The 14,781-nt window shown below is 44.4% G+C and overlaps 1 protein-coding gene across 3 annotated transcripts in view; it reads right to left on the bottom strand.

Moving 5' to 3' along the window:
- The window catches only part of MRRF (mitochondrial ribosome recycling factor), a 55,706-nt gene that overhangs the window by 16,374 nt on the left and 24,551 nt on the right, over window positions 1-14,781 (bottom strand). The gene's annotated exons all lie outside the window — the stretch shown is intronic.

The raw sequence follows: 14,781 nt of genomic DNA, 5'->3' as shown, positions 1-14,781 counted from the left end.
CCATTCATCAGGTGTACATCAGAGGAAGCTACGCTCAGCGTGGCAACTGCAGTAAAAACCAGTTATTGGGCTGGTCAGAAAAGTTTGGTTGGGTTTTCGTAACATCTTATAGAAAAACCCAAATGAACTTTTTGGCCAGCCCAATATAATATGTCAGACTTCAAAAGGATCTTTGGTCACTTAAAGGGGACTTAAAGAGGTAGAAAGGAACGTGTTAGAGCCAGGAAGACCTAAGTTGGCATCTCTGCTCTGCCACTTGTTAGCTTCAGACCCGTGAGCGTGCTGTTCAACTTCTCCTGACTCAGTCTCCTCACGTGTAAAATAGAAGTAAGAATATTACTAAGAGGGCGGAAGCAAGGATTAAATGAAATGCTGGCGGCAAGGGCTCGGCACACGGCCAGTGCGTACGCACTGCAGCAGCTCAATACAGGGTGGCCACTTTCCTTACTACAGAATCTCCAAGGCTGGGGGACGACAGGATGCGAGGGTTGGGGGAGAAGGCAGTCAAAAAGGATTCAGTCACTAGGAACTAAGGCTACTGAGTGGCTGGTAGGCAGCGAGGGGCAGAACGGGAAGAGTGAGAGCGGGCACGGGGGCAACGGGAGGCAGGAGGCTGAGGGAGAAGGGTGCCCCACTTCCAGGGAACAAACAGCCGGTGGAAGCGCATCTCTGACAGCTCCACCAAGAGAAAGCCTGCTGCCCGCCTCCGCGCTGGGCTGCTGGGGGACTCCCCGCCAGCAGCGCACCGGCCTGCAATCAGCAGCAGACACAGGCCCTGCTTTATTGTTTGCTGGTGGGCGCTGCCCAACGCCTTGGGGCCGCTGGCCCCGAAGGAAATGTTTTTGTTTGTGTAGCCCGGCCAGACTTCCTGTGCTCCTAGGGACACAATTCTCCCTCCCCTCTTTCCTCACCACCCCCCATCCCCACCCTACCCCACCCCCCTCCAGCTCACCAGCCTGTCTTACATGTCTCATAAAGACACGAGATGTCCTTCTAGCCCAAAGGAAATCACACACACACTTTGGAAGGACTTCTACCATCAGCAGTGCCTTCGGTTTTCTCTGGGGACACAAGAGGGCACCTGCTTTCAAAGGCCTGTCCTGTGATTGAGGCCTGGCTAAACCAGACATGCCATCCTGAAATACAGCCCAGCATGGTGGAAAGAGAGACGAGGTTGAGGTCAGGGGTCACAGCTCCACATTCGCAGCTGAGTGACCTTGAAGAAGTCACTCACGTTCTCCTTCCCTGTCACCATAGAAGGCTGGAAACCCAAGTCCAGGGATACGTGGAGGTAACTCTTACCTCAGCTCTCGTGTACAGGACAAAGAGCACAGGTTTGGCGGTCAAGGCAGACTTGACTTCCACTCCCAGCTCTGCCACTTAGAGGCTGGGTAACTGTGGACAATTAACTTTTCCTCCCTAGATCACAAAGAAGGGTGTTTACTGAAGTGTTTAGGAGAACAGTCTCTGAAGCTAGACTGCCAGGGTTTGAGGCCCAGATCTATCATTTCTTAGACGTATGGCCCTGGGCAAGTACTTTTACCTCTTTGCCTCAGTGTTCCCATCTGTCAAATGTGTATAATACCACTAAGTTAATGGGATTGTTGTAAGGATTAAAAGAGTTACTAAATGTGCGGGTCATGGTGACGTGCTCAAGAAACACTATCTGTTATTGTTTGCTCACCTGTAAATGGGGGCGGGGGGAGTAATAAAAATGTTACCTTTCTTCTTCCACAGGTAGTGTTAAGAGCGAACGACAGATGATGGTTAAAGAATTCTGAGTATGTAGGTACTGACTATTTTAAAAGCTGTCAATCAGATCAGTAATAAAAATAATAGTGAAGTCTCCCACTAGAGAGAGCGAGCAGCGCAGAGTGGCTACAGGCCCAGGCTCTGAGGAAGACGCCTGTCCTTCCCCTTACTAACCGTGTAACACTGGGCACAAAGGACTCCCCTCCCCTGTGACTCAGCGTCTTCATCTGTAAATAGGGGTAATGACATACCTACCTCAAAAGACTGTTATGAATATAGCAGTTAATATACAAGTAGCACCTGGCACAGCAGTGGGCACGCTGACTGCATTACTGCCCTTACTACATGCTAGCCCCCGTTTCGGGGTCTAGGGATACAGCAATTAACAAAACCGACAAGGCTCCACCTAATCACATTCTTCTTTTTTTGTTTCACAAACACACACTGTATTTTATTTCACCAAGAGATAAATAAACTGGCCTAGTCACATTCTAGTGAAGGAGAGAAAGAGTACACGTAAGTCTATAAACCGACACGTAAGTGCTATGAAGAACATAAAGCAAGATGGGAAGAGAAGGAGGAAACATTATGATCGCAGCAAGGCCCACTGGTAACTGCCTAGTCCTCTAGCCCCAGTGCCACCTGCTCGCCTTCGAACAATGACCAACATTTGCAGAGCTCTTCCCACGTGCCAGGCTCTGGGGTGACGCACACTTTGTGCATTAGCCGAGTGAACCTTCACATCATTCCTATGACATTAGTGGTCTTATTACCTGGTGTTTGCAGATTAGAAAAGGGAGGCTCAGACAGACCAAGTAACCTGCCCAAGGCCACACAACAAGTTCCTGCTAGACCTGGGATCTGAGCCCAGTGCAGCCTGACTCGTGAATTCCGGGTCTCCCTGCTGGCGCTAGACAAATCTAAGCAGCTAATCTTACTAGCTGCAGGGACGTGGAGGGCACTGCTAGGTCACCAAGGCCTGCTTAGACACACAGTTCACGGCTACTCCTCCGGCTCCCCTACAAGTCTAAGCACAGTGGCGAGAAAGGAGAAAGCGAGTCCCTACAGGTGGGCAGTAGAACAGTGAGCTGATCTCCAGCGGCCAACTGCCAGGTTCTGTAAGTAGGTGCAGGACACAGAGGGTGACAACAGAAGAGGGGCAGGGGGAGGAGGAGGCTGCCCTTTTGGGCGCAGCTTCTGCACGGGTGTTGATGGCAACTTTCTCCGCAGCCCATGCTCCGCTCTTGATTCCTGATTGCACTTTCTTGTGTGTTTCAAACAGAACATCTGTGCAGGGAGGGGGCCCCCATTCCACACACTTGGGACCTGAATAGTAGGAGGCTCTCGTAAAAAGCCACAGGCTGGGTGAGGAGAAAGCAGCCCTCCTAAAACTGCACGGAGGCTCGCCAGGCCTGGAAGTCGAGAGAGACAACGTGCTGTACTGGAAGTCCTCCAGCAGAATGAATGAATGAACGGCCCTGGAAAGCAGCGACGGCGAACAGGCAGCGGGCATGAAAAGGGCTGGAAAAGCAGCTACAGTTGCTCAAACGCAGTTGGTGGCTGCCCCAGCCCGAATGAGGTCATTAGGCGGTCTCCTCTGATTTTTCTTTCACCATCACTAAAGGTTTATATGTATGAGAGTTATGGAAGAAAACGGTATTATCAACATTTCCTAGAATGTGCACCTTATACACACTATCCCTGGTACAAGATCCACAAAGCGATACAGCAGCTAGACAAAGAGGCCACCGAGCGAGAAGGAGGGAGGGTCCAGGTCAGCAGCCCGCAGAGCAATGTGATAGTGTGGCAGGAACGTGGGCTTTGGAAACAGATTCGATTTGAATGATGACTCCTCTGCTTACTAATCTGTGACCTTGAACAAAGTACTTAACTTTCTGAACCCCAGTTTCTTCATCTGTACTATACCCATCTCAAAACGGTACTTCTCTGCAGGCACAAAAACAATGAGATCACCATGAAAAGATGTACAGAAGATTCTGTTAAGACAAAAAAAGCAAGTTGTGGCACTGCAGATACTTAATCCCGTTTATGTAAACTAAATATGTACATGTGTGTGTGTGTGTGTGTGTGTGTGTGTGTGTATGCATCTTTTAAAATCTGGAAGGATATATATTAAACTTACCAACAGTTACTTCTGGGAAGAATATTTGGGGAACAATAAAATAACTTTTTATTTTTCTGTAGGATTTGAATTTTTGCAATAAATGTGTATTATTTTTATAATTAAAGAGATGAAAATAATATATCTGATAAGAGTCTATTATCCAGAACATATAAAGATCTCCTACACCTCGACAACAAAAGTACAAACAACCCAATTTAAAAACTGCGTGAAGGACTTGAATAGACATTTTTCTAAAGATGTACAAATGGCAAACAAGCACATGAAAAGACACTCAACATCGTTAACATTAGGGAAATGCAAGTCAAAACTACAATGAGATACCACTTCATACTCACGAGCATGGTAATAATAATAACAATAACAGTAACAACAATAAGTACTGGCAAGGAGATGGGGAAATTAGAATCCTTAAATATTACTGGTAGGAATGTAAAATGTGTGGTCCCTGTGAAAAAGTTTAGCAGATCCTCAGAAAGTCAGAGTTATCACATGACCCAGCAATTCCACTCATATGTATATACCCAAGAAAACTGAAAGCATGTTCATAGCAGCATTATACGTAATAGCCAAAAAGTGGAAACAACTCAAATATTCATCAGCTTATGAAAGGATAAATAAAATGTGGCATATCCACACAATGCAATATTATGTGGCAATAAAAAAGAATGAAGTACTGATACATGTTACAACATGGATGAACACTGAAAATATTATGCTAAGTGAAAAAAGCCAGTCACAAAAGACCACATACTGTGTGATTCCATTCATATAAAATGTTAATAGGGAAATCTATAGAGACAGAAAGCAGACTAGTAGCTGCCTAGAGCAATCCCTAGGAGGGTGATTTGGGGTGAAGTGCGGAGTGACTGCTAGTAGGTTCAGGGTGTCTTTGTGGGGTGATGAAAAATGTCCTAAAATTGAACGTGGTGATGGTTGCACAACTCTGAATATACTAAAAACCTTTGTATTATACACTTTAAATGGGTGAATTATATCTCAATAAAGCTATTAAAAGATGCCATATGCCTATCTGGTTCTCGTCATTAAACGGTACTTGTCTCCTAGGTGGAAAGCTTAATGGCAGGCAGCATGTCTCGATCTCCTCACCTGTGGGATGGCAGTAACTGCTTCCCCATAACAGTTAACAATCACCACGCAGAAAAAGTCACGGGAATGCTCAGCAACAACAGTTAACTTGATAAGGAAGATTTAAAAAATAACATTATTTCTCATTTAGTGAATTTCTTTCCTTTCTTCACTGGTATCAGACCTGCATCACGGTCTAAAGGCTCTCCTTGTCTACTCCTGCTCCCTCTCCCCTTTATCCTCCACAAGAGTTTCTCCCAATAACTTTTCAGAAAAGTAAATATTGCTACTACCGCATTTTACAGCTGAGGAAACCGAGACTCAGAGAGTTGAAGTAACTAGCCTAAGGTCACACAACTCATTTCATTGGTTCTCTTATTCAGGTTGTTCTGACTGTAACCCTGGCTCCTCCAGGTATCAATTCCAGCTCTCCCTGGCTGCACAGCAGCTACCCCTCCCTGTTTAACGCAGCCTGGGGACCCTGCTACCCTGCCGTACCAGCTGCTCTCCCTAGAAAAACCTGGTCACCGTCCATGAGAGGCTGTACATCAGCATGTGCTGCGAAAAAACACCTGAGAAAGAGAATCCAGCCTAGGAGAACCACAACCCAGGGCTTTTAACTGTAATCTGGTGAAACTGCCTGGTCCGATCCCAAGGAGAATTCTCCTCCATGCTGTCACCTTGGAACAAAGTCTGAGGGCAGGAGCCTGGCCTAGGCATAAGGTCTATCGTCACTAGCGACGCCTGAAGGAAAAGTGGGAGCCAATGATGGCAATTATCCAACACTTGTGAGGCCTTGGGGGGCAGTTCAGTGGGCTGAGGGTGTCAAGAAGAGCCAAGGTCCCTTGGCCTTTCCAGAAATACTAAGCAAATCTCACACCACAGGCAGGACTAGTCAGCGGATTTTCTTCTTTGGGATATACCTTGCAGGAGGTCTTGGTCACCATAATTCATATTCAAAGAACAAACCAAGTGCTCATTAACAAACAAACTACAGTGTTCCTGAGCAACTTAAATTCCAAGATAATTACAACATAATGACTCAACTCCTCCCACCCCTAAAAATGGAGGAAAAGATAGGAAAAAAAAATGAACATGGGGCTGGGGGAGGGGGTTAGTGAGGAAGAGAGGGAAAGAGAGTGTTAAGGACTGAAAGAGCAGTCAGCAAACAAACAGAAAGAAAATATCGCTGGTTTTACTCCCAAATAACCAGAAAAAGAATGTTTCCAAGAACTCCTTAACCAGGAGAATTAGATAATAACAAATACTATAAGAAAAAGGAATTAAAGTTTATGACACACCAGGCCTCACTCTAGGAGTATCACATATAACATCCCATTATTCTTCAAAAAAATCATAGAAATAACGCCCATTTTACAGATAAGGAGGCTGAAGTTTCCAAAATTTAATGACTTGCCCAAGGTCACTACAGTGAGCACATTCCCCAGGCCTCTGTCAGCCAATGGCCACCCGTGGCACAGAGACTCCTTTGATGGGCAATCTTTGCTCAGGAACGCCCCATCAGCCCGGCTGACCTTCTCAGAAATGCACTGCAGTGTGAGGCGTCTTCTACCCAGTCCTCCTCTTCTCCTTTCTTCACCAGTGGCAGACCCGCACCCTGTCTCTTTCACAGGCCTTTCTGCCCATAAATCTCTTGCACATCTAATTCTGTCCTGGCATCTGTTTTCAGAGGACCCAAGCTGATATACCCAGAGAATGAGAGAACAGGGATTTGAACCTAGGTCTGTCTTACCCCAAAGCCCTTGTGCTTTCCTTTATACCCAGAGATTAACTGATAAATAAATCATGTTGCTAAATCCAATGACCAATTCTTAGACCTTCTCTTCCTTGACCCGTCAGCGATATCTGGTGTAGCTGATGAGTCCTTCCCCTCTAAAACAATTCCTTTGTTTCCAGGACCCCACACTCTCCTAGTTCTCTGGTCACTTATTCTCAGTCTCTCTTGCTGGTTCCTCCTTATCACCCTGACCCATAAACCTTGATGTGGACTGTCCAAGGCTCAGTTCCCAAACCCTTCTCTTCATTATCTGTATTTATTCTCTAAAATAATCTCATCTAATTTCATGGCTTCTTCTACATGTTCATGCTTCCCAGATTTCTCTCTTGAGCCCACACCTGTCACCAGAACTCTAAACTTACATACCTAACAGCCTACTTGACCTCTCCACTTGGATGTCTAGTAGAATCTCAAAATAAATATGGACAAAACCTGCTCTTCCCTCACACCCAGCCTGTCCTCCCACATCTGCCCTATCTCAGTAAATGGCAACTCCATCCTTCCAGTTGCTCAGGCCAAAAACCTTGAAGTCATCTTTGAGTTCCTTCTTCCTAAATTTACAACCAATCTGTCAGCAAATCCTGGCAGCTTTTCCTTTAAAATGTACCCAGAATCTGACCACTTCTAACCAACACCATTACCACACTAGTCCAGGCACCATACCTAGATTACTACAATAGCTCCTAACCAGTCCCTGCTTTCACCCTCACCTTCCTACAGTATAATTCTCAAAATAGCAGGCAGAATGACCCTTTCAAAACCTAAATCAGAGCATGTCCCTCCCTAGCTCAAAATCCTCCAGAGACTTCCCATTTCACTCCAAGTAGAAGCCAAAATCCTTATAAGGGTCTGTTAGGACTATGATGGTTAATTTTATATGTCACAAGTGTGCCCAGATATTTGGTCAAACATTATTCTGGGTGTTTCTATGAGGGTGTTTTTGGATGAGTTGAACATTTAAATCAATAGACTGAGTAAAGCAGACTGCCCTCCCTAATATAGGTGGGCCTCATTCAATCAGTTGAAGGCCTGCATTAAAACAAAAATAATAGGGAATTCCCCTGAATAAGAAGGAATTCCTCCTGCCTGACTGCCTTCAAGCTGGAACAATGGTTTTTTCCTGCCTTTGACTCAAACTGAAACATCGGCACTTCCTGGGTCTCAAGCCTCCTGGCCTTTAGCCTGGAACTACACCATCAGTTCTCCTGGTTCTCAGGCACTTCAGGCTCATATCAGACCCACACCATCAGCTCTCCTGGGTCCCCAGTTTGTCTCCCAAGACTGCAGATCTTGGGACTTGTCAGCCTCCATATTCACATGAGCCAATTCTTTATAATAAATCTCTTTATACACACACACACACACATATACATACATACATCAATCTATCTACATATATGTATGTATATACATGTGTGTGTATGGATATATATATATCCTGTTGGTTCTTTTTCTCTGGAGAACACTGACTAATAGAAAGACTTTACATGATACTGGCCTCTCCATTTCACTCTGACCTCATCTCCTATTTCTCTCCCCTCCCTTGCTCTGCTACAGACACATGAGTGCTCTCACTATTCCCTGAACACCCTAGGTGGACCCTCACCTCAGGGCTTCTACACTTGCTGCTTCCTCTGCCTTAGTGCTGAATATAAGCCTAGTCTGCTCTCTCATGTCCTCAGCTCTCTGCTCAATTATCACCTTCCCCCGAAGCCTTCCGTGAACACACTACTTAAAACTGCACCGGCTCACTACCCTCATCTATGACATCCTTTATTTTTTTTCTCCACAGAGAGAAAAATATGGCCAGCTGACACACACACTGCATGTGTGTGTTACTGTCCATTTCCCCAGTAGAAGTTCCACAAAGGCAGAGGCTTTGTCTAGCTTATTCACTGCTGTGTCCTCCATGTCTAGAACTATGCCTGACACATAGTAGGTGCTAATAAATATCTGCTGAATAAATTTACAAATACTCTAGAAGTTTCACATTTCAGCATAAAAACTTTATATTCTCATAAACGCAGTTAAGTGGTCACCTGGGGCCAGATGACTTGCAAAGGGTCATGGGGAACTTTCAAGATGACCGAACTGGTCTATATCTTGACTGAGATGGTGGTTACAGTCAAGATATATATTTGACCTATATTTGTCAAAATTCATCATCATGTACACTTGAAATGGGTTCATGTTTTATATGTAAGTTACATTTCAATAAAGTTACCTAAAAAAAAAAAAAAAAAAAGGGGCTTCCCTGGTGGTGCAGTGGTTGAGAGTCTGCCTGCCAATGCAGGGGACATGGGTTCGAGCCCTGGTCTGGGAAGATCCCACATGCCGCGGAGCAACTAGGCTCGTGAGCCACAAATTACTGAGCCTGCGCGTCTGGAGCCTGTGCTCCACAACAAGAGAGGCCGCGATAATGAGAAGCCTGCGCACCGCGATGAAGAGTGGCCCCCACTTGCCGCAACTAGAGAAAGCCCTCGCACAGAAACGAAGACCCAACACAGCCATAAATAAATAAATAAATAAATAAACCCAAAGTTTAAAAAAACAAAAACAAAAACAAAAAAACAAATACTTTATATTCCAGAGTGCTTCTCACACCAAAAAGTGGCACATAAATTCATTTCAGATTATGCATCCTGATTTGAGCTTTGGCAATTATGCTCCACATGGTTTGGGTTGGTATATAATTAAATTTTAAAATACCAATTACTGCCCCTTATTACAAAAAGAAAAAGTGCTCTCAGAGGTCCATAGACGTTAAGAATAGACTTTGATGTCAAGCAGACCCATATTTAAATCCTGCACAATTCTATCCTTATTAGCTAAATGAACTTGAACAAGTTATTTAACATCTCTCAGGCTTACTTAGCTCATGTATAAAAAACAGGGGATAATAGAATGACTTAAGTAATACAGCATAAGGCCTAGAATACAGTGTGCACTCAGTAAGTAGTCACTTTGCTTAATATTATTATTGCCATGTAGTGAGCCAGGAAGGCCCTTCAAATATCCATGGGGTTTCCTAAGAGAGTGACGTCAGGTTTGGGTCTGAGGACCACTGGAGGGGCCACTCGGGTGTGTTGCAGATGGTTGTTTGGCCCTGAAGTGTCCATGTCTCCAAGAAGCTCAGCAATATGCAGCACACTGGTGCAAACAAGCACTGAGACAATCAAGGAACAAAAGCTACACCAAGTCCCCCCACATTCCATTCACTTCTTTCCCAATTACGGTCCCGCCTCTACCACTTCCCATTCCCAGCAGAAGAACAGGAAGATCCTTAGGAGATCATTACGACACTGTTAGTAAACGAGAAAAAATTTTAAATGACCAAGATACTCAACAATTGAGAACGTTTTAATGTTATACGTAACATGCAAGCACTACGTATCCCTTAAAAAGAGTAAGGAAGAACTCTCCTCAGAGAGAGCAATGCCACGTTAGGTTAAAAAAAGAAACTGCAGGGACTTCCCTGGTGGCACAGTGGTTAAGAATCCGCCTGCCAATGCAGGGGACATGGTTCGAGCCCTGGTCTGGGAAGACCCCACATGCCGTGGAGCAACTAAGCCCATGCACCACAACTACTGAGCCTGTGCTCTAGAGCCCGCGAGCCACAACTACTGAGCCCACATGCCGCCAACTACTGAAGCCCAGGCGCTTAGAGCCTGTGCTCTGCAACAAGAGAAGCCACTGCAATGAGAAGCCCGCGCACCGCAACGAAGAGTAGCCCCCGTTCACTGCAACTAGAAGAAAGCCTGCGTGCAGCAACGAAGACCCAACACAGCCAAAAATAAATAAATAAATAAATTTTTAAAGAAAGAAAAGAAACTGCGTAAGAGTACGTGTAACATAATCCCATACCATTATAAGAAAGATGGAGAAGGAGATTTACACGTGTCTGAAGTTGCACAGAAAAAAATCTGGAAAATCAACGTGCTAAAAGTAGTGCCCTATGGAGAATAGGATGGAGGTACTTTTTTATTTTTTTTTATTTTATTTTTTTAAATTTTATTCAATGAGCAAGTAGAAGGGATTCTTAAATTTATTTATTTTTATTTATTTATGGCTGTGTTGGGTCTTCGTTTCCGTGCGAGGGCTTTCTCTAGTTGCGGCAAGCGGGGGCCCCTCTTCATCGCGGTGCGCGGGCCTCTCACTGTCGCGGCCTCTCTTGTTGCGGAGCACAGGCTCCAGACGCGCAGGCTCAGCAGTTGTGGCTCACGGGCCCAGTTGCTCCGCGGCATGTGGGATCCTCCCAGACCAGGGCTTGAACCTGTGTCCCCTGCATTGGCAGGCAGATTCTCAACCACTGCGCCACCAGGGAAGCCCGGTACTTTTTTATTTAATCCTACTTAAAGTAAAACCAACGCAGACACTGACAAGAATAATGAAAGAGGAGGACAATACAGGAAGGATGCAACTTCGCGGGGGAATGAGTCAACCTTAAGCACTTTGATTTCTTCGGTGAATTCATGATTCCTTACAGCTTTCTTTAAAGCCAGACACGAACTCAGTGCTCTCAAACCAAAGCACCCTCATTCTACTTTGTGTGGTTTTCTCATCAATATTTGGTAAAACAGTAAGTAAGGGAGTATTTGTTTGTTTGTTTGGGGGCATAATGAAGATGTGAATGGGGTGGGGCCTCTGATCAAAATAAACTGCTCAAAACGTTTCAGGGTCCCTGATTAAGAAGTGGAAGACTGATATACCAGAAAAAGCTGCTATCCGGAGAAAAGAACAGGGAAAAAGGCAGTAAATAAGACTTGAGTTCCATCGTGCTTCTGCCCCTTGGTAGCCCTATGACAGCGGGCACTGACTCCTGGGAGCTTCAGGTCTTCCATCGGGCAAGTGGGCATAAGAGCAGTCTCCCAACCTCAGGGCGGTGGTGTGAGAATTCAGGGAGAAACCCTCAAGCATTCAGCACAGTACCTCCAGGCATTACACCTGTAGTGCAGGTGGTTTATAAATAGGACCCAGAACTTGATTACATAAATAAGAAAGAAAAATAGAAGAAACTATTTCAGTGAATCTTGATTAACAGGAATGTTCAAAGAATCCGTCCAGTTGACGGACTGCTCTAAATGGAAGAACACTGGCCAGAGAAGAAAACAAAAGCTATACACAGTGTCACTGCGGACGAATGTAACCCAGAGCCTGTGAGGTCCAATGTCATTTTACTGAGGACAGCCAGGAAAAAACTTGCACACAGCCACACACAGCTGGATTCGCAGACGCTTTGAAAAGAAGGCTTGGTGATATGCACCACCCAGGCTCCAAGTTTGACCTGTTATTGCTTTAGGATTTATTCTCCGCCTACTTCCCAAAATGATCAGAGGCAGATTATAGGAAGAGTCACGTACTCAGTAGACTCATTTAAATAAGAATATAAGAATCAGAGGAGTGTGATGAGGGTGAGGTACCAGCTGAGATCTGTTGCAACTGAAAATAAAACTTAGCTCTGGGCAACATCCAGAGTGAAGGCAAAAAAGCAAACTTGCAGACTATCATTAGGCAGAGGAAGAACCACAATCAACCAGGAAAGGTAAATTTTTATAGAACTAAACTTGGAAATTTTATCATCAGAAACTGATCATGGGAATTTATGCTTCTGATTCCCTCCCACCTCCCAAACTCCTAACATAAGCTTTAGTGTGTTATTTTCCTCCTTGCAGCTTTGCCAATTACCAGCTGTGTGACCTGGAGCCAATGCCTTACCTCTTGGAATCTCAGTTTCCCCATCCTTTGAAGGGAGGGATGTGCCTATCTATTTATGAAAAGGAATGAAGGAACATTTGCTAGCATTAACTGGGTGCCTGCTAAACATCAAAAGCTTTGTGCACATTATCTCACTGAAATCTCCCAATAACTATGTAAGGCCAGTCCCATAAATATTTTACAGAGGAGCTCTCTGAGATTCAGAGAGGTAGAGACAGTTGCCATTGTCACACAGCTAAAAAGCAGAAGAGTCAGAACTCAATTTCATGCTTTTGTGATACCAAGGCACAAATTTAACCGTTAGACTTTTCCACTTTTCCTGTATATGTCAAGCACCTAACAGTTCCTGGCACATAGTAGGTACTCAACATATCAGTCCCCTTCCTCACTCCTTCCTTTTCTCCTAAAGTAAAATTATGTATATATGGAAAAATTTACATCTACTGAAATAGTATTAGTATCTTACATTTATATAGCTTCTTTCCTCTAAGGAGATCACGCTACTTAATCTATTTTCTCTGCTAATCTCACCAAAGCTCTAGCTACCATTATGTATTATTTCATTTATTTTACAAATACAGAGCTAGAAGGCAGCAAGCTGTTAGGATGACGTGCCCAGAGTCATATGGAAGTCACTGCCAAAACCAAATAAAAACCTTGGTCCTCTTTACATCTAAATCAGCCTTTATCCTCTCACATGACACAGCCTCCATAATAAAGAACAGATCATTCATTTTTTATCTGGAAAACTACCAAACGTATAATTCAGTGAGGGGCCTCATGACCTTACCACCTTGTCAAAGGGAAGAAAGCATATAAAAAATGAGGTTTGCAGGAGCAGACGGTTTTGGTCCGTCAACTTTCTCTTGGATTACACCCATTAACCAACATAAAATAATGCAAAATATAATGTAACAGATCCCCGTGTCTTTGGAAATTCAAGTTAAACTCACTGATCTTTCAAACTTATATACAAGGCACAAGGGCAATCATTAACTCGTGTGGGGCTGCAGAGGCGCACATTATATCAACGAGCTCTTTGAAAGAAACATATGATCTACAATGGGCCACTCTAAGAAGAATCCAAGTCAGCAACGAGCATTTAGCGGCATAAATTCACAGCATCGCAGCACTCTGGAGCTCCAGAAGGGACCTGGCAGACCACTGAGAACAACCCCTCCAGCCTGTGCATCAGGAACCCAAGGCTCAGGGAGGTTAAGTGGCTTTTCCAAGATTTCACAGACAGGAGAGCAAGAACGAAAAAGTAAAGCTGCTGACTACTATCCATTCCATCTGCAAGTCTTGCTTCTGATGTCCATGAGTACACGTGGCACTTTCCAGAATTACCCATCTAGATAGAGGGTGCAGGAGAAAGAGCCCGGACTATGGTAACAGAAAAACTCAGGATTCAAGTCCTGACTGCTACTAACTGGCCATGTAATCTTCAGCAAGTCTCTTAATTTCTCTGAATTTCAATTTTTTCATCTATAAACTATGGGTAAGAGTAAATTCCACAAGTAAGCTGCCGGTAATATAAACAAGGGGCCCGGCACAGCCTTGAATTCCACAAAGGCAAACATCAGGTCCACATACATCCCCAGCACCCAGCACAGAGGCTGGAACATAACACATTTGTAGAAAATTTGCTAAGCGAATCAATGAACTAACCAAGCAAACAGGTACTGGACTTGAACTCAGGTTTATTTGCTTCTTAAACCCTAGGTTATATTGCTCCCAATTAACATGATTTCAAAGCAGAGTGTTAATTCTGACTTACAGAGTACCAAGTACACAATGGAATAAGGAGGCCATTTTCTGGCCATAAAGCAAGAAACAAGTTCAGTGGGAAAGTTCCTGGACTCTCAGTGTTGGTATTAATTCTTGTTGCTAGCATGGGTACATCATGAGGCGTTAGAATCAACTAAACCTGGGTTTAGGTCTCAGCTTCAGCATAAGCTGTGTGACCTCAGAGATATTACTTTACCTCTCTGAGCCTAAATTTCCACACCTGGGGAAAAACCTACTTTACAGAGATTGCGTGACAAATGAGGCAATCTATATAAAGGAATACAGGACGATGAGTGGCACACAATGACTCAGCAAGTGTCACACTCCACTTCTCTTCTAGTTATTTGGAAGCTTCATTCATTCATTTCACTTAGGTCTCTGCTCCAACGTCACTTCCTTCCTGAACCTTCCTGCCTACAATAAAACCCCCAACTCTCTCTATCCCCTTAGCCTGCTTATTTTTCTTCATAGTTCTTATCATCACCTGACATTACAT

The sequence above is a fragment of the Balaenoptera musculus genome, chromosome 6 (genome assembly GCF_009873245.2).
Source record: "Balaenoptera musculus isolate JJ_BM4_2016_0621 chromosome 6, mBalMus1.pri.v3, whole genome shotgun sequence".
NCBI lineage: Eukaryota > Metazoa > Chordata > Mammalia > Artiodactyla > Balaenopteridae > Balaenoptera > Balaenoptera musculus.
Note: the sequence above shows the minus strand (reverse complement) of the source record. Positions and strands in the feature narration are given on the sequence as shown.